Below are 25,743 nucleotides of genomic sequence, written 5' to 3' on the forward strand. Positions count from 1 at the left end.
TATACTAACTTCAAAAATTGTCCTTTTAACTACAATAAATAATTAATTTCCATTTTCACATCCCACTTTCATTAAGTATCTCAGTTACCAGACTGAAACTCTCTCATTAGCTGATTTTGACTACATCAGACTGGCCAGTGTCCAGCTGTGCTCTATGTTCCAAATCTCTGCTGCCTATAAATTAATCAGCCAGGTTATTATAATATGGTCTCAAAGGCCTTAAAGGGATTTTCAATTAGATAATGTTATTACAGTCTTAACTCACCTTGTTCTGAAATTGTTTTCAGTGAATTTTCATCCTGACAAAATTACTTGCATCCCAAAGTGTTCAGTCGGAAAAGACCTTTCACAAGTAGGTATCATCACAAAGCTTCCAGCTAAAGTGATGCAAAGGAGACAATTGAGATCAAAATGTGTTATGCAAGGCATTTTCAGAGGCTTGAGGAAATATTAATGGTCCAAGGCCCTGGAAAAGCCTCTGTTAGAGTAACTGCTTTAATTTAGGTCACAAATTATAATGAAATGTGCGTTATAAGACGGGGTGGAAATAATCCGACTAGAGTGGAGAAGTGGGTGGCACATTGTAACAGGTATGATTTCCAGGCTGTTAAGTTGCCTGTGTCTGCCGTGTGTAAAATATAAACTGGGATTTGCAAAACCATTGGTGAACTATTACTGGTGTTTCTGATACAGCTAGGGGTCTAACTGTACGTTATGTTAAATGTGTCTCAGGAAGTGTTTGATCCCTTTAATGTTATTATTCTCAGTGCTTTTTTCTGGGGGTATGCAAGGTACAGTCAAACCTCGGTTGTCGAACATAATCTGTTCCGGAAGCCCGTTCAGCTTCCAAAATGTTCAACAACCGAGGCGCAGCTTCTGATTAGTTGAAAGAGCTTCCTGCACTCAAGTGGAAGCCGCATCGGATGTTCGGCTTCCGAAAAACGTTCAAAAACCGGAACATTTACTTCTGGGTTTTGGGCGTTTGGGAGCCGAAATGTACGATAATGGAAGTGTATGGGAACCAAGGTTTGACTGCACCGTTCTTTTTCTAGAAGAAAAGCCCTGATTGTTATCATTATTATGGCAATTCACTCAAAGAGACTTACAAGCACAATAGAAAAACTTAAACCAACTGCCATAATACTAAGGATGTAGCGGCAATTTTCACTGGGAACACAGCACATGAGGAAGAGAGGCTTAACCTTTCTCTCCCCTGTCACAAAGCTGAGGTAACTCTCCAGTCAGAGCACCCCCTTCACCATGGGAGGTAAGAAAAGAAGAGCCACCCTGCCAAGTGCTACTGCCTGCCACTATGATACATGTCCTTGGAAGGAAATGTTTTTACATTTTAGGAGCACACTTTAAAAGCTTGAGCATACACCATATAAAGTGCAAAACTGCCTTTATATGATATTTGGCTGAGATAAACCACCTCAACAAACATGGCTCGGTAAGAACGTACTTCTCAAATGAAGAGTTTTAAAATGTCCCATCTTCTCCAGCAGTCAAAGGTGTGCTTCACCAATTGTGATTCATTTATGACTTTTGCTGCACTTGTTGTCACATGACTGAAACTCGCACACCTATTCATTATAGCCTGCCCAACATACACAATGCTCAATTGGGGATTATTGTAGTAACCTATTAAATGGGCCATTTTTAGGTGTTAGGATTCTATTCATACTCAACAGGGAATATTGCTTGCAAACACTTATACAGGCCTGTAGCTTGTCTATATCCAGCTTGTGGCTCTGAAGAAAATATTTTATGGCTCCATACAGCCCCTTTCTCTTTCCCACTAGCAGCTAAAGAAAACAAAAGGGTGCATGTTAGGCTCAATTTGTATAATTATTGTGAGCCATGGCATTTCACTTTGTGTGTGTGCGCACACATGTGTGCATGCACAGAAAATGGATTGCTGGAAACAGAATTTGGAGTTTTGCTTTCCTATGTTGATATTCAGTGTTAAGCATACTCAAAATAGATCCACTAAAATTAATGCCCATAAATTTCAGTGGGTCCACTCCAAGTATGACTATCATGGAATATCACGGGTTACAGCTTACCTGGGTTACTGAATAATTAGCAAAAATACATCTGGCACCTGAAGTGGGAGATGGTGCACAGACTACCAATGTATCAAGGAAGAAGCTCCTCACCAACAAAGCAAGCCAAAACAACACACATAGTTTCTGCTTCCAATAGGGGAGTGAGCCATTCTAAGCTACAGCCAATCTCTAACCAGCTACGGATTTATTTTACAATCTAAATACCCTGCCTACTAGTTTCTTCTATTAGACGTCAAGCTTTCCTGCCTGTACAAATAGCTCTCTTGAAAGCAGTTACATTTATGAACAGTTTGTGTGCTGATCACACTGCCAGCTGTCAGCAGACAAACAATCATTCACACCAAGGGAAGGAAATTGATGCGGAAGAAAAATGGCTCTCAAGCAATGTCCCCATCAATCCAAATAGAGAAAGAACCATAAAGAGTTCCTTGTAACCTAGAGCCTTATTAATGACTCCCCAGCTTTGTTTCTAAATACATAACTTCCCTAGTTTTATTTGACGACAGACATAAAGAAAATGTACCCTCAGGGGTAGCTTTAGAAACTGTGGCAGTGAGGCTGTGGTGCAAACAGATCCTGATCTAGGAGGGATTTTATTTATTCTAAACATCCATAAACAGTTTCCCCAAGGCTCCAAGGCTTGAAATTCACCCAAGTCTTGTTTTCAGGTCAGAAACAGGACACATTCCTCTCCCCATTTCTCACAGTACATCACTGCACAACAAACTTGCATATTTTCCCTAGGCTTCGATTTAAAGTACTATTGCCAGGTGTGTGTGTGTGTGTGTGTGTGTGTGTGTGGTTTTAGGTTTGGCATGTTATAAGCTGCTTTGGGCACAATCTGGGGAGAAAGTGGCACAGGAATAAATGGATGATTATGAAAACCCATGCCCATTTTCACAGTTAAAGGTAAAGGTACCCCTGGCCGTTTGGTCCAGTCACGGAGGACTCTGGGGTTGCGGCGCTCATCTTGCTCTATACGCCGAGGGAGCCGGCGTTTGTCTGCAGACAGCTTCTGGGTCATGTGGCCAGCATGACTAAGCAGCTTCTGCCGAACCAGAGCAGCGCATGGAAACACCATTTACCTTCCCACCGGAGCAGTATCTATTTATCTACTTGCACTTTGACGTGCTTTCGAACTGCTAGGTTGGCAGGAGCTGGGACTGAACAATGGGAGCTCACCCCGTTGTGGGGATTCGAATCGCCGACCTTCTGATTGGCAAGCCCTAGGCTCAGTAGTTTAGACCACAGCACATAAATTACAACAAAGCAGGGCAAGTTATCAGCAGAACTAGGTTGGGTCAATTGGGCACACACCTAGATAGAAATGCAAGGTGGGTTTTCCAAGACTGTGTAATACATTTAATTCATACAGATAAATGAAGACAAAAATGAAAATTCATGCCACTTCCATTGTTACTGTTGCAGTAATCACAACAGAGCAGGGCGAACTGTCAATAGCATAACAAGGATGGGCCAGCTGCACACACCTTAGAAGAAGATGCAAATGGGCCTCCCATGGTCATATAATGTACTGATAGAAATTGTCAGATATTGGCTTGGTGAGATGCTCATGAGAGCAGCGTGTCAAGTGGAGAAGTGTCTTTTATTCACTTTATACTTGTATCCTAACACAGTAAAGCACATTTAGTAGTTCAGTCTTGCTGGCACGGAAGGTGCCAGAGTGCCTTAACAATCAATCCCTCTTTCCAGGGAACTTTGAGAATTGTAGCTCTGTGAGGGGAATCTTAAAAAGTAGAGACACCACCTTGCCAACAAAGGTCCGTATAGTAAAAGCTATGGTTTTCCCAGTAGTGATGTATGGAAGTGAAAGCTGGACCATAAAGAAGGCTGATCCCCGAAGAATTGATGCTTTTGAATTATGGTGCTGGAGGAGACTCTTGAGAGTCCCATGGACTGCAAGAAGATCAAACACATCCATTCTTAAGGAAATTAGCCCTGAGTGCTCACTGGAAGGACAGATCGTGAAGCTGAGGCTCCAATACTTTGGCCACCTCATGAGAAGAGTAGACTCCCTGGAAAAGACCCTGATGTTGGGAAAGATGGAGGGCACAAGGAGAAGGGGACGACAGAGGACGAGATGGTTGGACAGTGTTCTCGAAGCTACAAACATGAGTCTGACCAAACTGCGGGAGGCAGTGGAAGACAGGAGTGCCTGGCGTGCTCTGGTCCATGGGGTCATGAAGAGTCGGACACGACTAAACAACAACAACAACAAACAAACAACTCTCAGCATCCTTAACAAACTGCAGTTCCCAGGATTCTGGTCTGATTCTGTTTCAAGTGCTATGATACTGTTTTAAATACATAGTGCAGATTGGGCCTATAACATGTGGGCAGGTGAAGAGAGAAGGCCTAGGGTTGATGTCCCCAATGAAGTACTCATATGAAAGCCTCCCCCAGCCCCTGTGAAGCCTTTGCTTGCTTTGTTTCCTACTCTTCTCTCTGGGTTTCTTTATATGTTTTCCCCTGCCCTCAAGGGGTGGATCGGTAAGTTCCCCACTCTCTTCTGTTTATGTTCATCATCCTTCTCCAATGTTTCCCCCCCTCCTCTTGGGGGTGGTGGCTTTTCCCACTCTTCCTGGGGAGTTAGTATTTGTTTTCCCAGCCCTGTGTGTTTTTCTTCCTTCTGGCTTGCCTCCCTTCCTTTTAACGTTCAAGAAACATACATACACAGAGTGTAAGCAAGCAGGGGATACTCCCAAGAAATTGTGACTGGGGGTGTCTCCCATGGCAGCCATTTTGTGGTAGTGCTCATGGCACTTTTGAAAATTCCAGCTGTATCCATGGCTCTGAAAAGTTGGGGACATCTGGCCAATGGTTTGTTTGTTTTTTATTAAAGCACCATGGTTGGGGTTGTGAAGAAACTTACTCAAGATATTGCTACTTCCCCACCACAAGAATGCCCCCAAAGAATTGCCACAAATAACAGAAGTTGGTGGCTTGCAGCCTGCAAACAGCATTGTTTGGGGCCATTTTGCCTCAGTTTAAATAACTAGTTCCATCACTGCAGACAGATACAGCAGGACTAAAGAAAACATGGCCATAAGGTTGTGAGAATAATTCATACCAATCCAAAGTCACCTCTGTATATTTCTGCTTTTGCTGTGGTAAGCATTTCCACGTTTGTAAACCACTGAACTTCAAAGTTCGCTGCAGGGGATGCTACAGGGTGTTCCTTGTTTCAATGTGTAACATAACGGAAGATGGTGCTATGCATCCAAAAACCATAGCAAACCATACCAAAAAGGACATCTTAGACAACAGAGAACCTTCCCAACATACAAATTATGCCCCCTTTTATCCATGCCTACAAGCTTTACATGTAACTGGAATAAAAGTCAATATGGATATTTGGTCACAGATGCCGGAATTTAAATAAATCGTGCAATAGTCATTCTGCCAATCTAGTTGGACCATATGCACTACTCATTCTATGGGCCTCCATTCTGTTTTTACATGCTTCAAGAATCCAACTATGTGCATTTTGTTATGGTGTTGTAAGGCTGTCCTAGTTTGAAGAGTGTATGAATTTCTATTTTTAATTCACTGTAACTTTCCATAAAATGCAGAGCAACCCTGTCCATGATTATTCAGAAGTGTTTAATGGCACTTACTCCCATTAAATAACGAAATAATGTACTTTACAAAGGATTGCAAAAGCTTTTCACATGGGATATCAAGACTATTCTCTATAGGTAGGGCCTGCTATGTCCCTTGCATTTCCCTCCTTATCTCTGTCTCCTTCAAAAGATGAGGGGTGTGCTTTTTATTTTACTTTTCACATTCCCCCCCCCCCAAAAAACCTTGCCCAAACCTCAAGCAAGAGACACAGCATATATATCAACAGACTGGTGTGTATGACTCTATGGGATCTGATCTAGGGCTATCACTGCAGACATTTCAAAAAGGTGCTTTTCAAAAAATGGTTGGGTAGATTAACCCTCATAAATAACTGGAAGGAGCAATTAATATGGTTAACCAGACTACAGTCATCCAGGTCCTGCTAACCTCCAGGTTCGACTACTGCAATGCACTGCACATGGAGCTTCCTTTGAAGATTGTAATTAGTTCACATCATAGCTTATAGGCCAGCAGCTGGGACTGAATATTGGGAACACATCTTGCCATTATCATCCAGTCTGTTTCTGAGTTTCATAACTGAGTATGAAAAAGAAGCACCCAAGAGAAGAAATGATAAAAATGCTGTGATGTGACATATGCTGTAGGCCACTAACCTAGATGGTTTTTCCAAGACAGATGTTTCATTCCTGCCAACACAGAGCTGCTTGACTGAGGGTGCTTCTCGACTGTTGCTATTTTGTGTGTGAGATTGAATCATATTCCAGCAAATTCAGTTTGCACAATTAAATTTGTGCAACACCATCACTTCAACCGCTCTTGGACATTTTGCAGTAAGGAAAATGATGGGGAAAATGTACTGGGAAATGTGAGATAACAACTGCTTGATGCAACATTGTGTAGCCTCCCTGCAAAGAAATCAGCATAGATGTTCAGTAAACATAGAATAGAATCATAGAATCATAGAATCATAGAGTTGGAAGAGACCACAAGGGCCATCGAGTCCAACCCCCTGCCAAGCAGGAAACACCATCAGAGCACTCCTGACATATGGTTGTCAAGCCTCTGCTTAAAGACCTCCAAACAACTAGTGTTGCAGATCTGTCCACAGAATTGTGCAAACAAATCATGATGAATGCTCAAAAGCAGGTTGTCTGGAAGCAACCTGAGATTTTCTGTCTTGCCAGTGAGGCCTGGGAGCTGTCCAGCACAGCAATGAGAAGATCAAAGGCAGGGTTGTTGAAGGAGGAGGGGAACTATCCAGACAAGGGGTCAGAAGTAGAGCACAAGACTAGGAGCTGGACTGAAGGGGGTGTTTCACTAGCAACATCCGGGCACCAAGATTTTATAGCTGCCCTGTCTTACCAGTTTCTTGAACACCAGTGGGATCCTTGTTCCAAGTATCATAAAGTTAATAATTCATTCTTCTAAACAGGACTCAGTTTGAACTCATCGTAACCTCTAATTGTGGAGACATGGGGTGACCAGAGAGGGCTGCAGCTGAGGTGTACAACTAGTCATGGGTGCATGATGGCCTCAAACTGACCTTAGTCCCAGTATGTGCCTGGGTTCGCCTCATCTGTTGTGGGTTCAGGCATCAGTGATCTTACTCATAACTACAGTAAAGAAAGTCAAGGATAGGTCTATCTTCATATATGTGCAGTCTTCAATTCTACTTCAATATTATGAGCTACATCATCCCTCAGATATAAGGACTTAGCAAGAATAAAGTAGCCTGGTTTCAAATGGAGTGCTGTTGTCAAGAGAATGACCCCACAAAAGTGGAAGACCTGGATGCAACCAGATAGAGATTGCTGATCTCATGACCTATTGACCCCTGCAGCCAGTGAGAAAGTGACATATAAAAAGAGAAAATCTATGTGGTAGGGCTTTCTTGACCTGTCTGGGGATTGAAAAGGCATGTGGAATATCTGATTAGCTGGGAAAGTTGTCAATGACTTTAAGGAAAGAACTCTTCCCTGTCTCCCTCCCCTTACTGCTTTTTATTTCGTTATGCTCTTTTAATCTATTTGTTAATGTAGTTAAGAATGTCTTATGTGATTTGGGCATCTTGAAGTTTGGGGTCTTGGGACAATGGAAAGATATATTCAAGGGTGGGAGCTGCAGTTTTGTGGGGAAGGGTTAGATGAGCAGAGGAAGTGAACAATTGCATTCACCCCTGACAAAATGTTTCAGAATATGAGTCTTTTTATTGTATTGTATTGTATTGTTTTTTTTTTAATACTTCAGATTTTAAAAACTGGATAAAAGAAGAAGGATGTGCATGTCAATGGCTATCAGCTGTGAACCAGTGATCAGGAAGGAACGCACAACAAGAGATAGTCTGTTTCCACACCAACTGTCTACAGTTGGCAAACCAATGGTTCTTGACTTGACCTGACTTGATAGCTCTTCTTTTATTTTCAATCCTGGATTTGATAAATGTAAATATGCATTTCTAAACAATACTCCTGCTGAAGTTTATTCATTAAGGAAGGCACTAACCTTTACCACCACTAAATGCAAAAAAGCCCCTTAGCATCAACAATAAAGATGCCAATAGGTTGACTTTCCATGCTTCCCCTGTGCACACGCCTCTCAGTAAGAAGACCCCGAGGGATGCTCATGCAGCTGTAAGGGCTCCAGCAGGCTGACAGAGTACTTTCCCCTCTCATTTCTCATCAGCATTCACATCAGTGCTTTTGGCTAATAGACAGGCTTCTGCTTCCAGATACACAGCTAAAGATGAGCATTCGTGCCAACTGAATTAGACCTTTCAACCAGAGACGCTTGGAATCGGTACTCTTCACACATCACAGGCCATCTGAAACCTTCTGCTCATGCTGTTTCACTGCAGCTACCACATCCCATGCTCACGGAGAACAAGAACACGGGCAATAATATAGGAGGAGAAGCAGCCATGGGCTGTTCTCTTTGCCAGGCTTATATTAAATAATGCATGCTCATCCAAGAAGCATATTTTGGCATATCCAGAGAGCCTGCTTCTAAGGATATGCTACAAAATTTGATTAAAAAATATTGTTGCTTGCTTTAGTTGGGGTTATTTTTTGGGGGGGTGTGTGTATTGTGGGCATATTCAATAGTAATACAGCACTAAAATTTGATAATGGAAGGTGTGGGTCATCTGGCAACTGTCTACCTGGCCTGGAATAAGCATCCTCCCCACTTGAGTGACCAGACCAGGACCAAATGAGGATGCAAGTCAGCCTGAGTTGTCTCCTGGTCCCTTGGGATGCTGCTGCTGGTTTGACACTGGATCTAAAGGCTGCTTGTGGAACAAGCTTAAGTGGAAGGTTCCTGACTAAAGAATTTGCAGGCTGCAGCTACAAACTGGGTAAGAAAAGGATCAAATAAAGCCATAGCCAAGCCTCTGCTCCCACCTAAGGTAATTTTTCCTGGTCACCTTTAGGGGGGACAGGAGTCATGAAATCCGCAGAAAATGTAAACCAAATGATTACCTTTTCCTATCAACTCTGGGGACAGAATTGTTTTTCCTTCTTCTTCAGTTCACTCCATTATATTGAGATGTTCTTGAGATTACACACAGTTGTAGCTTCTGAAAGTGAAAAGCAGTTTCCATTACAGATGAAAAGTCAATTTCAGTTAGAGTTGAGCTGAAATGAGGATGGAGGGGGTGCTTTTGGTTTTGAAGAGTTCCTAATGTGTAAAACTTTTATGTCCCATTGCAAAAGGGAGTGCAAGTGAGCAGCTCTAAGACACAAAGCACCTTTGGGTCAGCTGCTCCAAAACAGAGAGGGCTGACCTTTTAGAACAGGGACAGGGCCATTTCTCTTCCCTCCCTCCCATATGATTTCCCTCTGCATGATGTTACTCTGCATCCAAATATGATTGGCTATGTGGCACTGTATTGTTATCACATCAACCATGTGGGCCTGGATTGGCTGGAAATGAAATAAAGGTGGGAGGCAATGGCACCAGAATAGCAGCGAGGTGGGAAACCAAGTGTCTATAAACAGAAATGAGGCAGGACTAAGGGTTAAGGGCAGGCTGTGTAACTGCTGCACATTATGGCAGCTTTTGGAAGAGAGTGTAAATGCGGTCAGTTTTACTTTGTCCTCCTCGATACATTTCGGTTTTGCTCTTTGCAAGTGGCATATTCACAAACTTTCTTAGTGATGTTAATGCTTGAATTATATGCTTGGCTTGTGGCTATACTTCTGGCAGGCTCCTCTACTGTTTGGATAGCTTCATAGCCTGCGTGCCAGCCAGACATCATAATCCTGCATAATTTGTGATAACTAGGTGGCAAACTTTCAATCTAAGCCACATACAAGTGGAGGTGTTGCACGTGCAGGCCACCTCATTCTTTCAGTCAAGGCAGCAGATTCACCCATGGGTGAAGAGCAATGTTACTGTAGATCTCCCATCCCCAGCGAAATGAATGAGAAAGCCATTGCAGGGACAGAGGCTTCTGTTCCTTGTTTGAACCTGAATGCTTTTCTCCAGTATAAGGATATTGTTCAAATGCTGTCCATCTATGAATAGGTAAGGTTCTACTTGGACATGCAATTTCCCCATGTGGTTAGACTAGCATGAGCAAGAGTGCAGCTGTGCTGCCCAGTCCCACCCCTTCCAACTCTCCCTTGTCTTGAAGGGCTAATGGCTGCAGTGGGCAGGCTGATGTCCTCTTGGAGGCTTTATACAATTTAGGCTCCTGAGCATGCATGATTCTACATAAATCACATTGCAGTGGGTTCTCAATGTACAACAGGCTTCCTGCTGCAGACATTTGCCTTCCAATTTGTGGAGGCTGGTGGGGCTGGGTGACAGGGCTGTTGACAGAGGAGGCAGAAAAAGACAGTATCTCTCCACTCTTCTCATCATATGAAGAATCATATGCATTCATCAGGGGAAGAATGCAGCTGGTGGAGGAGAGAGAGAGAGAGAGAGAGAGAGAAGAATACTACTGAGTGCTAAACCTTGTGAACTGTATTTCTTCCTTTCCAAAAGGAACAGAAATCTTTCCAGCCTAACTTGGATATTCATTATCTTTCATGCTGTTTGTGGACGGCTCTGCTTTGCTCCCAAAGCAACCAGCACAGGGCTAGAGCTGCCCATTTTGCTATTACAGGGAATGAAGATCACTCATGGCTTTATCACTTAAAACCTCCATTTTCCGGTTTTGCAGTGTGTTTGGTATAGCAACTGTAACAATATACGTAAAATAAAGGCAATATTGCAATAATATTTTCAAAAGCTTGATGAGTTCACTGTGGCAAATGACTTCGACTCTGTTGTCCCGACAAATTTAGTTGAGAGAACGCTGGGGAATGAGGATGTAAAAAATATTTGACCAAAAGAGGGCAGAGGCGCATTGTACAGAGTGATGAAATGCAGAGACACGTAATCAGCCTAGTTACTTGGGTTTTTATTGCAGCACCTGGAGCACATAGGATTTTTTAATATATTTTTTACTTTTGCACCAGAAAATACGACACAAATAGTTGGTTCATTGGGTTTCCACGGTTATGGTAGTTTGTAGAGAATTACTGCTGGCACCATAGTTTGGAAAACACACACACACACACACACACACACACACACACGATAAAGAAAGCATTAAAACATATAGTATGAAGGGGGGGAGGGATCTGTTCTCAATGGTAAAGAATCCTGTCATCTTGTACGTGCATAATCATATCCCATGTACATGATTCCCCCCTAAAATAACAATACTGCTAGCCTGGAAAAGAGAACAATGTATTAACATGGCTGTAGCCTTCATCCCAGAAAATGTTACTTTCTTTTATCAGGGTTTTAGGGTTACACACATTTTGAACATGTCAGCCTTGACAACATTCTTTTAATTATCTGTTTATGTTGGGATGGAGACTCCATTCCTGATACTATTTAGATGATAATGTGTGTGTGGAGGGAACTGTTCTTAGCATCTTTTTATAATTCATTTGCATCAGTCTAGTAACAGTAGGCTATGTGTGGAAAAAACCAAGTCCCCAAGTGGATCATTCTTCCAGATCTGAATCTGTTTGCTTAGACACTCCACTGCTTCTGCTCTATTCAGCACACTGCAGTATAATGAACATGCTGCAAAAGATGGAGAGACCTATTTAGATAGCCATATAAATGAATCAAGTCCCATATATGGATTATGAGACCAGGTTTGGCATTGGGAAAACATGGAAACTGTGCAGCTGGAGAACACATCCTGAAACCATGGTCATTACCTAGATGGTTTTAACACATGGCTGTAGACTAGACCTGCGTTCTTTCCTGGGCTTTTACCTGCACTTGTACCTCCTCTCCTTCCAGGGATACACGGAAGGATAAAGTGGACCTCCAGTGTGGTGTAGTGGTTAAGAGCGGTAGTCTCATAATCTGGTGAACTGGGTTCGCGTTCCTCCACATGCAGCCGCTGGGTGACCTTGGGCCAGTCACACTTCTTTGAAGTCTCTCAGCCCCACTCACTTCACAGAGTGTTTGTTGTGGAGGAGGAAGGGAAAGGAGAATGTTAGTTGCTTTGAGACTCCTTTGGGTAGTGATAAAGCGGGATATCAAATCCAAACTCTTCTTCTTCTTCTCCTTCTTGCCAGTTCTTTATCCTTATTAAGTCAAACATCCTTGAATGGCCTACTGAATATTACTGATGCACCTTCAGACATTTCAGCAGGGCAATTGCAGAGATGTCAGGATTTATGGGGAAAGACATACAGAGCTAAGCATTGTCAGAGTACTGGCAATATTTTGCATTGTACAGTATTGCCTGTGAATTCATGGGCACCAGTGTCTCCAGGACAAGCATTTTGCGACGGCAATGAATCTGGAAATCAGACTCAGATCTCAAATGACATCTGGGGTCTATAGAAATGGGCTTTTATTGTATTTTATGCTGAAAATGTTTAATTAAAAATGATTATTAAAAAACAAAGATGTTAAGGTGCTAATTACATGCATAATCTGTAGTAAAACTGAAAGAGAATAAAAGACATGAAAGTATAGTCTCTGATAGGATGGACAGATGCCAAAAAGCACAGGGCTGGTGCACCTTCAATAGTTGTGTCAAAGTGGGAATTTCAGCAGGTGTAGTTTGTCTTGCAAGTTATAGCTGCTGAAATTTCCTTATCTACAAGACTATTAAAGGCATAGGAGGGCTGTCCTCTTTTGCACGGGACCACCCTTTCCCTGGGAGAATGCTGCTTCCTTGATTTGCCACTTGGTAGCCTTGATGCTTACATCACTTAGAGTTAATGGTAGACTTTGCAAGAAGTGCAAAGGCCAAATAGGTGAGTTTGCTTCCTTATTGAAAAAGTGGAATGAGACAAGGAGACGTTGCAACAATGAGCTTCTTGGGAAGATGTAAAGAGAGCATATGTTTGCTGAGGCCAGACCTGGTTTTCAGTTTAAGCTTCTGTTTAGCTAAGTGGCCCATATCTGCTTAGCTGCTGTGAAACCCTGCTATTCTGTCACCTTTCTCCTCAGAACATGATGATATTCCCAAAGCTTGCTGCCTCTGCTGTTGACACAGAATCCTGTAATCTGATGCCCATGTCTAACACCAGAGCTGTGTCACTGCTATACCTCCTGCTGGCTGTAATTTGTCTGCTTCTGTTGCCTGTTGTTAGTAGCACACTCCAGGAAACAGGGCAAAGAAGTAAGCAGGGGTTAAGAGCTGCTAGTGCATCTGCAATGGCCAAGAAAGAAAGAAAGAAAATAAAAGCACAACCTGTGGTCAGGTGGTGTTGAAGACAGGTAACTGGTAGATGGTGTGACCTCGATTGTCAACAAACGAGGCTTAGCAACAACAGATGTCAGTGAAGCCAGGCCATATGTTGTTACACAACTGCTTTGGAAGCTGACACAGTTCCAATTACAATACATCCCCATGGAGACGGGTTCTGCTAATGATTAATGACTCTTGATCTCTTGAGCTGTTTCTACAAGAGCACTAATATTTGACATAAAAGCACAGAGCTCTGCTTTCAGAGTTGCTGCATGTGTGTGCTGGCCACCACCTGTTGTTCAGGGACCTATCCCTTTAGTAAACACAAGGAAGGGTGAAGGAAATGGGGAGGAAATGTTTGTATGTCAATAGAAGTCCATGTAGGTATAGCAACAGTATAAACAGATAGCCGCTGCTTGGATGGCAGTGAGCAAGGGACAGGCAGTATTTTGCAGGACTGCGGGAATGAATTATTCAAGTCACACTGTTTGTCATTTTCCAGGCAGAAACCTTTCCCCTCTGGTCATTGGTAAATCCCATCTAGGAGATTACCTGCCAGAGAACACCATTTCCAAATCTTCAACACTCCACTTGCTAATTTCCAGGGCATCTCTGCTTGAAATGCATTATTTACAAGAGAGCTTTGTGTGGAAAGGTATTAAGGAAAGTTGCATAAGCCTCACAAACCTGGCTTAAATTAGGAGCAGAGAACAAGGATCTGCAACATAATTCTTGCAGCTTGGCTACAAAGAGGCCTCATCACCGTAGGTAAGCTTGTAAGCATCAGCCCGGTGTCTTCAGCTCTCCGTGCTCCTGTTTCATGGTTATGTTTCACCATGGAAATAGAACAGCAGCTCCTTTTCATTCCTAGGAATGTGCCCTGCACAGCACTTCCTGGGCTGCCAAGGATGTCAAAACAAATAAGATATGGCAGTCTTTCTCAATGCGCTGCCGATTCTTAACGTTAAGGGAACACCAGCCAGCAAGCAGTGAATTTCATAACGAATAAACGCTAATTGCAAAACCAAGAGCTGTGAACTTGGGACAGAGACCAAAACCTTGAAATAATTTTGGTTTTTGAGCCTTTTTAAAGGGGGGGGGGGTTTGGACTATGCAGTCACAACAGCTGCTAGAAAGGTGATGTGACTGCAATAAATGGCTTTTGCTGTTTAGCAGCTACTGAAGGCAAGGATGTGTGCTTGCATTGAATGGAGCTGACCTCACCAGGGTCTGCTTCCAAACCCACCAGGATGGGATTGGTCCTCTTCAGTTGCTGCTCAGCAACAACAACAACTGGTTATACTACTACTGTACCACCTGCCACTGTCTGGTAGCCCAGGGCAGAGTTCATTGTTGCTGGACTACAACTCCTATAATATCCATCCAGCTTACCAGTGGGCAGGGATGATGGAAGTTGTAGTCCAACAACAAACACCTAGAGACCCAAGGTTGAAGAAGGCTGGTCAAGGGGACAATCACTGCTTAGATCTGGCTGCAGCTTAAGTACAGTGTAAATCCAAATATTTAGATTTTGACATCTCGTCTTCTAATTTCAGATGCATGAATGAAGGCTGTTCAGCAGTGAAGGAGGCATATTTTACAGGTGCTTATTGTCTCTTTACATACCCCAGGCTGACCGTGGTTAAATAAATGGGCTGCAATGCTTATTGGCTGAAATAAAGCTCTGTTTAGATCTACAGAGAAAATACAGGCAGTGAGAAAAAGCTGAGAAGTAAGGAGCCTTGGAAATAACTTTTTGTTATTTTAAAGGCTTCAGACTAATGATGTATGAAATGGAACTATTAATAGGGAAGCACCGAAGGAAGTTATGAAATTGCCAGAAGCATGTGGCTTCAGAAATTCTACCAGGGACAAAGAAGAAAGCACAAATTATTATTATTATTATTTTTTGGGGGGGTTCCCTTTTCTGGATCTCATCTGAATAGATGTATTGTCTATAGTGAGATGCATACTCTGACTACCTTGCTATGGGGAGGGGGTGTTATGGGTCTCCTCTGTTGTAGGAGATGCCTGTTCAAAGTCCCTGGCTGAGTCCTTCCCCCCCACTCCATAGCATTTCATACAGATATCTTAAAATAGAAGCATTTTCCAATCAAGATGTCACAATTTGGGTCACTTGATAATTCACTGTGTTGTAAACCAACTTCTATCATGAACTAGAGACACTCTGTTCTTTTAGTCCTTGTAACTGAAAATGAGAATTGTTAACTGACATTTTTGATTATGTCTGAAAGCAGCACTGGGTTTGTCTGGGGCTTGGAGAAACTTGATATTAGAGGCCAGAAATTCAAAGTTATAGGATTTGTTGAACCTCACTATACCTGGTTACTCCAGTAGTATGAAATTAAAAGAACGATAGGCCAGATTTCTTGCTGCCCCAAGGGTTGTATTCAACTAAGTCCTCCTATGAGCACTTTACCCTAGGTTTTTTACACATTACTTGACTGGAGAACTGCATCTCAACATTCGGAGAAGTGCAACTTTCAAAGGATGGCTGTGTTTTGGTTCACATATTAGGTAAATTCATATTTAAATGTGAACTGAACTGAGGTCTTCTCCATCCCTATTTAGGGGGAAGCCAGAGGAAGAGAAGGAGCAAGGGGAGGTGTAGTACTCTTCATAGCTTTGTAGTAAATAATTGGTTTTATATACGCAAAGTCCCAAGTCTAATCTCCAGTGAAAGGACTTCAGATCAGAAAAATGGGATGGACTTCTGCCTGTGATCTTGCAGGGTTACTGCCTGTTGGATTACTATGAAGACGCTAGCTTCCTTAGCAAGACGAGTCATGAACCTAAGATTGGTGTGAGCATATATGCCATTTCTGCCTCAGGACTCTTCTTTACGCCTAACTGGCTGCAGTAGTTAGAGGTACAATTGTTGCCAGAGAAAGTTAATTCTCAGGAGAATACTGTTTGCAGGGAAGGCCAAATTGTCCTCTGTACCCATCTAGGAGTGGCACTTTTGAAAAACCCAGTGGTACTATTCAGACACCAATTCCTGTCTTCATTAACCTCTCCACCCACCTGGTGCTGCCTGAGGTAGATTGTTTCATTTTGATTGTTTCAGCACAGTGTCCACACGGTCTTAGCAATATATCAGCATTAAGTTTCCATTTGTCTCTGAAGCACCTTCTATTGACGATTTCTAACAGCTCTTTAGACTGGGATTCATAACCATTTTCTGCAGCTAACAACAATGCCAATAAAAGTTTTTAAAATGCCAGTGCAAGTCTATGCCTACTCAGAAGTAAGCCCCACTGAGCTCACTGAAGCTCCTAGGTTAAGTGTATATCGCATGGGTGGGGAAATTCAGACCTGGGGGCCAAATGTAGTCCTCTGAGCCTTTTTTTCCAGTCACCGAGGCTCTGTCAGGCCACACTCCTCCCTGCTCCTGCTCCCTGCTCTGTTCACATGGATTTGCCTTGCTAGGATGTGTTCTTGAACTCTGATCATGTCCGTTGGCTGCTTGGGTGAAGGATAGAGAGAAGTGTGTAAGTCTCTGTAGAAACTAGCCTAATGAATGAAGGTAAAATTTATATTTGTTGCTCTGGCCACTTTTGAGTCTTCCTCCACCCATCATTGACATGTGGTCTCTTGACGATTTCCCTGATAGGAACATGGCCCTCCATCTGAGAAAATATATGGGTACACAGGAATGAAGTCCAGCTTCTCTGCTGTCACTCTTGTTTCCTTAAGCTTTTTATTCTCTCTAAGTTCAGAATACTTAACAACCCTCTAGCAGACGTCTATTTTGTACAGTGGTGCCTCACAAGACGAAATTAATCCGTTCCGCGAGTCTCTTCGTCTTGCGGTTTTTTCGTCTTGCGAAGCACGGCTATTAGCGGCTTAGCGGCTATTAGCGGCTTAGCGGCTATTAACGGCTTAGCGGCTTAGCGGCTATTAACGGCTTAGCGGCTTAGTGGCTTTAAGAAAAAGGAAACAAACTCGCAAGACGTTTCGTCTTGCGAAGCAAGCCCATAGGGAAATTCGTCTTGCGGAACGACTCAAAAAACAGAAAACTCTTTCGTCTAGCAAGTTTTTCGTCTTGCGAGGCATTCATCTTGCGGGGCACCACTGTATGTATCTTTGCAAGTTTTTTTTAAAAAAAAGTTTTCTAGTTGCCTTCTCATCCTTTTGGGAAAGGGAGTGGTCAATATGCTTGACCCCATGTTGGTAGCCTGGAGAGATAACAGAATTTCCAGCAGTGACAAGAGATGTGAAAAAAGACAACAGTCTGAAAGGAAAGCTTATGAACTCTGTTTTTGCTGTGTTCAGTTTGAGATTTCAACAGGATATCATTCAGGAACATTTGTCAGAAAATATTTCCAGGAGCTTATGCTTTGTTTACTTTCAAAACTCTGGACAGAACATTCATTTGTAGACTAGTCTCTAGAAATTTTGGGTGGCAGACCAACTAAAATTAATGAGCGTGATTAAGTTAGGTCCATTAATTTCATTAGGTTTACTCTGAGTAAAACATAGCTGAATGCTGCCAATGGGGCTGGTAGCTTTATTTAAAAGGGCTTGTCTTGCTAGAGTCTTTGATTTTATCAGAAAGCTCACCAGCTCCAATCTGCCATGACCATACCTGTCAGTTTGATGCAACTTGAAAACTTGTAAGCCATGGGAGAAATGATTTTGTCATCCCACCCCAACCTTCTCTTCCCCACAATGTGTATGCAATAAAAAGTGTGTTGCGAAGTCATTTAGATTCACATTTCTCTACTCTGCCATCTCATACATTGTTTCTTGTGGGAGGGATGCAAAGCACAATAAAAGCATGTCATGAGTTTTGCTGTTATTGGGGAGGAGATGTGGGGCAGCTGCTTTGGGTGACTGCCATGAATTTTATTGTAATAAGTATTTTGATATGCCTTGATGCTCCTGTAAGAATGAGTGCACACACCTCCCATTGTGGGCGCCCTTTGCAGGACTGCGTGCAGCACCCCCGGGCCACGTGGGATTCACCAGCTGGTTGGGCTGGCCCACCTCCCTGTCGCCAGCTGTTGGGGGTTCCCACCAAACCCCAGTTTAATCTATCAGTGTCTTGTTTGAGGCGGGGCCAGCCAAGCGGACTGCGAATGGGCAGGCTTCCCATTGGTCCGCTCGAGATGCATAAATAGGAGGCGGAGCTGGCAGCAAACATGCAGTCGGCTCTGGAGCTTCACCCACCCACCCTCCTTTTGTCTAATGCTTCATTGCAGGTTAACCATTTTCCTTCCTGTTCAGCGGGCATTGCTGCAGTCTTTTGATGGTTGCTGTTGAAGAGCTGGGAAGGAATTTCCCTGCTCCGCAGGTTTTGCCTTCCCTGTAGCAATTGTCACAACTTTGGCGGTTTTAGGCCATGGGTGGAATCCTTTAGTCTATCTTTCCTAAATGGAGGGGGGGCATGAAGTGGTGACTCACTCCCCCCCTGCAGCGGCGATTCCAGGGTTCCCTCTTAAAGGGGTTAGTGAAAAGGGAGTCACTGGCCATGCACTGAAAGGTTGTCAGTGAACTCCCCTGCGTTGCGGGGATATGAGGTGGGCTGCCTGTGTACACAAGGATCTTGCAGTGCACCCTCCCCTATCCCATTCACCCGGAGGAGCCCCAGTTCCCCGACTGGGGGGCTGGGAGGGATACACACCCAATGCCTAAGCCAAGGTCTTCCTACATCTAAAAGGTTTAATAAAGTTGTGGCCAGTTTTAATCCCATAACACATTGTCATGAGTTGTTATTCCTTCTGGTGGTCTCTCGGGGTTGGGGGGTCTCCACCTGGGCACGCAATGAGACCATCATATTCCTGCAGTACAACCAACCAACTCTGTGGTAAGAGTCATTAGTAAGAGCCATGTGAGTTAGAATTTGCTACAAGAGCTGTTGGCATCTAGCACATGTAAGTATTCTTATGGCTCCATCAATTCTACTTAATTTTACTTAGGCCCAGTTCAAGACATAAAGATTTTGGTCTGATAAACCAAGAACAAGTGTTGGGCTTGTATGCTCCTTCCTCCCTTCCTCTCCTGCAAAGGGTTTCTTAAACCGCCCTTTCCCATTCAAACTGGGAAACTAATTTAATTGACCAGAAACCAAGAAAAATAAGAAACCCAGAGAAACCGAAAGATGATAGATTCAGCCATCCCTAGTAAAAACTATTGTTTATTAGAGCCAGATTGTTACATCTGAACTAATCCTTTACCTCTTTCATCCATTTTCCTAAATGCGAAGGTAGCAAGCAGCCCTTACAATTGTTTTAGAGGCCAAAGATACAAATTACAGGAGTTTTCACAGATACTCCCCCCTTGTTTTCTGCAGATTCTCTTTCTCCCCTCTCCCCCCACAATGTATAAAAATTATAAGAAATGGCATGTGAACCAGGAATCATAACATAAAAGCAAGAAAAAGGGGCACAGCCTCCTGCAAATTTTGAATGTGACTTTCACAGTGTTAAGAAAGAATCTTGGCATCGTGAGTTTGACAAATCTAAATCTGATCTCCATTTTTTTATGCTTCCGATAGCTCTGAAATAGAAGCACTTGACATCATTTCTAATGAAAGGAGCATCTGGGATATAATCAGATTCTCATCTGAATAGCAACTAGGAGATAACACTTTTAATTCCATATTTGAATGAAGGCTGGCTAGGTGGTGTATTTCTGGTTTAAGTACCCAGCTTGTTTTGTTCTGGATCACAGAACATTAAGATCTCAAATGGATTTTTGGCTAATATGGCAAATGCATTGCTATTGGATCCAAAGACAGAAGTAATTTGTGCTTTACTAATGGTTATGGAATCAGATAGGTAAAGCTATGATTCCTGTCACCATGGCAACAGCAAATGACACAGCTTATTCACCCAATGTACACACACACAAGTAATTTTGCTTTTTTGTTTGGAAAGTACTTTTCCTTTAATGTTTGGAAGCTTTTGGAAGGAAAAGTATCCTAAATGTTTTGAAAACAGAAAAGACAGGAACTGCTTTGATGGATCAAACCAGGTACCATAATTTTGGAACCAGCTGAAGCCACCCAGATACCTGCTGTTAGGTGATGAAAAGCTCCTCATAGAAACACGTCTGCCCTCCCCTCTGTGCCATTCATGGGACATGCATGTGAACAATGAGCTGACAGGCACTTATGGCCAAACTATATCTGAGACTCAAGTGGTACAAAATTTGCCCTTATTGTTGGAGAGGGTCTCACAAAATACAGCTGCAAAGACTGCACAGAAAACCAGGATGGCAAAGAAAGTCTAACCCCTTCCCTGCATGCTATTTTTTTCCTGCTAAAAATTACACAGACACCCTGTTGCTTTTCGCCCCTTAAAGGGAAAATCTATAGGTAGTTGCGCAATTTCCACTGTCTGGCAAAAAAAAGCAGCTGAACAGTGAAGTTAGCGGAATAATGGCACGAGGAGGAAAGGGCTGCAAAATCTTTGGCCTCCAATGAGCTGCTCCAGTTTGCAACCCCCAAGGCTGTATTTTTGTAAAACAAAAGTCGTACTGCATACAACAGAGCCTGCTGTGAAGTTTGGCCCTTACTTCTGTTAGACAAAGTCCTTCACTGGAAAAACCTAGGCCACATAACCTCTCTAGAACAACATTTTCTGGAAGTTTACCTCATGATGCAGCACATTGAGTATGTGTGGACGAAGGAAGTAGGCCTGGATGTGAGAAAGACAAATGTGCACACATGCCGCAGTTTGTTCAGGTACTGCTTAGCTCATCTTTTGTAGAGATAAACCCTTTGTCTTTTTTGAGAGTTCCACCTAGCAAATCGAATTAGTGTACAATAAGGGTTTTTCTTTTTTTTTTAAAAAAAAAATGCATAGCTGGTGCCACTAGGCCTGGCTGAGAATGCTGATGTGAAAGGAAAGAAACCCTGGCAAGTAATTAGTATGAATGATGTGCATCTGCTTTCATGCAGACTCACCTGGCTAATTCTAAGGAAACCATTCATCTACATTAAGCTTTTACCTGAATTCATCACTACTGAAGTTCTGCTGCTGGAAGGAATATTTATAGACAGCTTTTCTATGAAGTACTAATTTCCCCCCCACAATGAAATAATGCAATCCATTTTCAATTGATTAGAAAAGGGAACAGTGTAACTTATCAAGGTGTTCATATTATTATATCAACATTACATCATTTATCGGCTGATTATTTGCAGAGAAAACAAGAATCAAATCTTAAATGGTGATTAACAAACATAACGTCTTTCTTAATTTTTATTTAGTGCTGAAAGGGGCTAACAACCTTTGCTCTAACTTCAGTTTAATACACTTTACAAGACCAAGATAGGAAGCTTTACAGTATGACCTAGAACAACCTATAGCCATCATTCTTTTTTTTCCTGCTAAGCAACATCAGCCATGACTGCAGTTCCTGAATTCATTACTATTCTGTAGGAGTGTTAAAGAAACCAAACATTGAATACCTAAAACTCCACTACAACAGATATCTAAATGTTACACAATTTAGGTCCAAAATCAACTGTTTTCCTCAAAATGTACTATAACAAAGAAACAGAGCTGTGTGTCAGCAGCACACTGATGACACTTTGTTCCAAATTCCATAACAACTGATCCCAACTGCTTCATGTAGATCTTAAATAGCACTGGCAACAAACACCTCCATGTGGCACCCCATAACACAATCGCCAGAGGCCCAAAGAACATTCTCCTAAGTCCAAGCTCTGGAACTGACTCTGCAGGCAGGACTGGCACTACAGTAAAGCAGTGCCCCTGGTTCCCATCCCTCAGAGCTGGTCAAGGATGATACCATGGCCAATGGTATTGAAAGCCATGTAGAAGTCAAGTAGGAGAAATAGGGTCTCACTCTCCTTGCCCTCACCTGATAATGGTGTATCAGCCAAGTTTGGGTCCAGACTGAAATGGGTCTAGATAACCGGTTTCATCCAAGAATGGATGCCGCTGCTCCCCTACAACTCAAGAAAAGGTGTATTAGCCACCAGTTGGTAACTACTGCAGACTAGTTGGCAGGTTGGCAACTGGGAGAGGGGGCATTCAGTGACATTAATGCAATCCTGGCCCAAGGCATTTTGCTGCCTGAAGTGGAACCCTGCTAGGACCAGGACATTAAAACATCTTGCTGCGCCTGACACAAATTCCTCCTTCATCTATCACCTCTTCATGGTGCTGCCTAAAGCAAATTGCTTTGTGCTATTGCACTGCAGAGCTGGCCCTGTATTAAGGGACCTGAGACTTTGGCGTACTGTTTTATTGAGCAGTTTTATAGGCCATGACTTTTTATTGTTGGGGCATTGTCCTTTTTTATATAGTACACTTGTGATTGCTGCAGCTCCTTAGATGAGATTTTACTGGATTTTAGTAATTTTAGACTAGATTTCATTGTATTAGAAGTTTTTAATGTTGTATGTTGCCCCAGGTTCAAAGAACTGGACTATTAGTGGAGGTGGCTGGATACTTTATGTTTATCACTTTCACTCTTTCACAGTGTTTCCTTTTGCCTTGGATAGCGTGCCTATGTCAATTCATTGCAGCATACCATATGTCTGTTTGGCTATAGTACACACCTCTTATTTCTGCCTAGTGTTCTCTGTTTTAGCATCCAGCTCTTTATTATCAGAGACGTGGAAAATTTGTCTACACATATATTTTTTGCAATATACTTTTGAGCAATAAAGTGATATTTAATGCCTGAAATACATTTATTTTAACTACAGTGGTACCTCGGGTTAAGTACTTAATTCGTTCCGGAGGTCCGTTCTTAACCTGAAACTGTTCTTAACCTGAAGCACTACTTTAGCTAATGGGACCTCCTGCTGCTGTTGTGCCACCGGAGCACAATTTCTGTTCTCATCCTGAAGCAAAGTTCTTAACCCGAGGTAATATTTCTAGGTTAGCGGAGTCTGTAACCTGAAGTGTATGTAACCTGAAGCATATGTAACCCGAGGTACCACTGTATTAGTATTTTAGTTTGGCAATTCAACTGAAATGTAACATCTTAAAACAATTCTCAGTCCTGTGACTTATAGGGTGGTTTTAAAATCGTTTAGGGAAGTCAAGAAGGGTCAGAAACAAAGCCAACCAATCAAAACATTAAGTTCTCTGAGATATTCCTTGTGAATTTTCTCAGACTAATCAGACTAATTTCCCTTTTCTGTATGCTTTTAGCCATTCCTGGCTCTTGAATAGATAGTTGATAAAAAGTTCAATGAACTGACCATTGGTAACAACAGAGACCGAGAATCTGCAAAAACCAGGGCGGAGGAAGAGAGCACTGCATTGAGTTGCTGTGTGTACTCTGCGCTTCCAGGAGAGATCCCATGAATTTTATCATTTATTAATGTCTGCTTGTTACAGTGTGCTGTTTACTTGAGTTTGGACTAGCCTGAGGCAACAGAGGAACTGATTGTCCTCCGTTGCACAACATAATGTTTTGACAATTGCACATTCATTGCCTAATCCACGGAACTGACATTTTTTTTTGCATTAATTATCACTTCACTTTAACACTGTGCTGTGGAGCCCTTCTGGGATTTGTAAGATAAATGAGGGTGACTTGGACTGGTGGCCTCTGATACAGTTTTATTTATAGGTGCTAAAGAAGGCCAGAGACCTTTATTTCATAACACTTAAAAATGATGTTCAGGTTTGTGTAATAAGAATTTGAGAACAATTTCTAACACCTGCACTTCTCTTCCATTGCAGATAGATAGATCCAGGACTATGCAGTGTCTACTTTCAGAAGAGCTTTTCTGGATCGGTGAAACAGTCCATCTAGTAGTCTAACATCCCGTTTCCTACAGCGGCCAACCAGATTCCTCTGTGAAGCCCACAAACAGGATGTGATGGCAGCAGTCCACTTCTCTTGTTGCTCCAAGAAGCTAGTATTCAGTGCCATTCTACCTCTGAACCTGGGGAATTAACATAGCCACCAAGTCTTGCAGTCAAGATACATTCTGGACATCGGGATATATTGGCATACAGTATTACGGCATTTAGCTGCTGATATCACTATGTTGAAAACCAGATATCGCTGAGCCCTACCTCCTACCTTCTGCCCTTTAAACTTTACTAAGACTCACTTATAACTCTCATAGTTTGAGGGAGGTTTGAGGGCAGAAGGCAGACTACGGTAGGTATGACCACAATCCAATACAGAGTCAAGCATGCTTAAGGGTGTTTTGTTGATTTCATGGGACCCAAGCCTGGATTTCAGTAGATCTGACCACACTTAAGAATGGCCTGAAAATATAGGCATGTGACCATCCTTACTTAATGAGATCTGCAAAGCAATATTAAGAGTGTTTATTCTGAAATCCCAATGTGTTCAATGGACTTTACTTCCAGATAGGTGTCATATTTCACAGGGAATGAAAAGAAACTCATCTAATAATCACCAGTGTATAGCTTAATCATAGAAAAAACATTTGAAAAGTTTCTAATTTAAAAGTTCAAGTTGACACAAAACTTTAGAATTTTGTGCCAGAGCTGCTTGTATTGAAAGAGAAAGTGTGAAAGGAAACCAGCTTCTAACATTATTAAAATTACAGAGTGAAAAATACCAAAGGAATGGCTACGTAAACAAGGTTATTCAAATGACTGAACATCCAATTAATGTCTTCTCCTACTCAAAAGTATTAGGTAGATGCATGATTCATGTACAAATCATATTCTAGCAAAGACTAGATCATCTTATGATATGCTAATGGAGCCCTTCAAAGTAATCTACAATCTTATACATATCTATTCAGAAGTACTGTAAGACACACTGAATTCAGTGCAACTTCAATTCAGTGCTCCCAGGTGTGTATAGGATTGCAGCCCTGGATATTCCTGGAAAAGATCAATTATGCTTTTAATGTAATTTCCCATAACTGCCTACTCAAAGCTTCAAATAATATTGTCAAGTTTGTTTTCTCCATCTTTCTTAAGTCAATTAAATGGAACCTTTAAAAGGGGTGAAATGTAATTTATAGAGTGAACAGCTTGAAAAACCTGGAAATGTGCATGGTGTTAAGATTTCTCCAGTAGTTTTACCCTTGACAAATTCTGCATAACCAGAACTTGAAATTAAATGATTTCATACTCCATCTGCAGTAGTCTCTGGATACCATGGGCTACATTTACACCAAACAGTCCACAGATGAGGAAATGCACCTTGTCAGGCTATGCCAGATGTCAATATCAGATTAAAAATTTGTGGAGGGGTTTCTTTCTTTTTTTAAAAAAAGAATGTTATTCTAAGAATGGGTATCTCTCCCCCTGCTCGTCACTCATTGAACCCAGGTTCTCAGGAAACCAGTCCATATGGGAAAATAGGTAGTGCATCTTGACGCTCATGTTGCAGCCCAGGTTTCTG

General features: G+C 42.3%; 1 protein-coding gene across 4 annotated transcripts in view; it reads right to left on the bottom strand.

The window, feature by feature from the left end:
• Nucleotides 1-25,743, bottom strand: part of LOC308471352 (phospholipid-transporting ATPase VB-like) — a 153,775-nt gene that overhangs the window by 5,687 nt on the left and 122,345 nt on the right. For 3 of the 4 annotated variants that reach the window (XR_013982894.1, XM_080995324.1, XM_080995323.1), the window contains 2 exons: nt 9,152-9,249; nt 266-377 (listed from right to left, as the gene is read on the bottom strand). The gene's annotated coding sequence lies outside the window, so the exon portion shown is untranslated. The remainder of the gene's footprint in view (nt 1-265; nt 378-9,151; nt 9,250-25,743) is intronic. The other variant, XM_080995325.1, reaches the window with a different exon arrangement.

Source organism: Podarcis pityusensis, assembly GCF_964106645.2.
Source record: "Podarcis pityusensis genome assembly, chromosome: 2".
Taxonomy (NCBI): Eukaryota; Metazoa; Chordata; class Lepidosauria; order Squamata; family Lacertidae; genus Podarcis; species Podarcis pityusensis.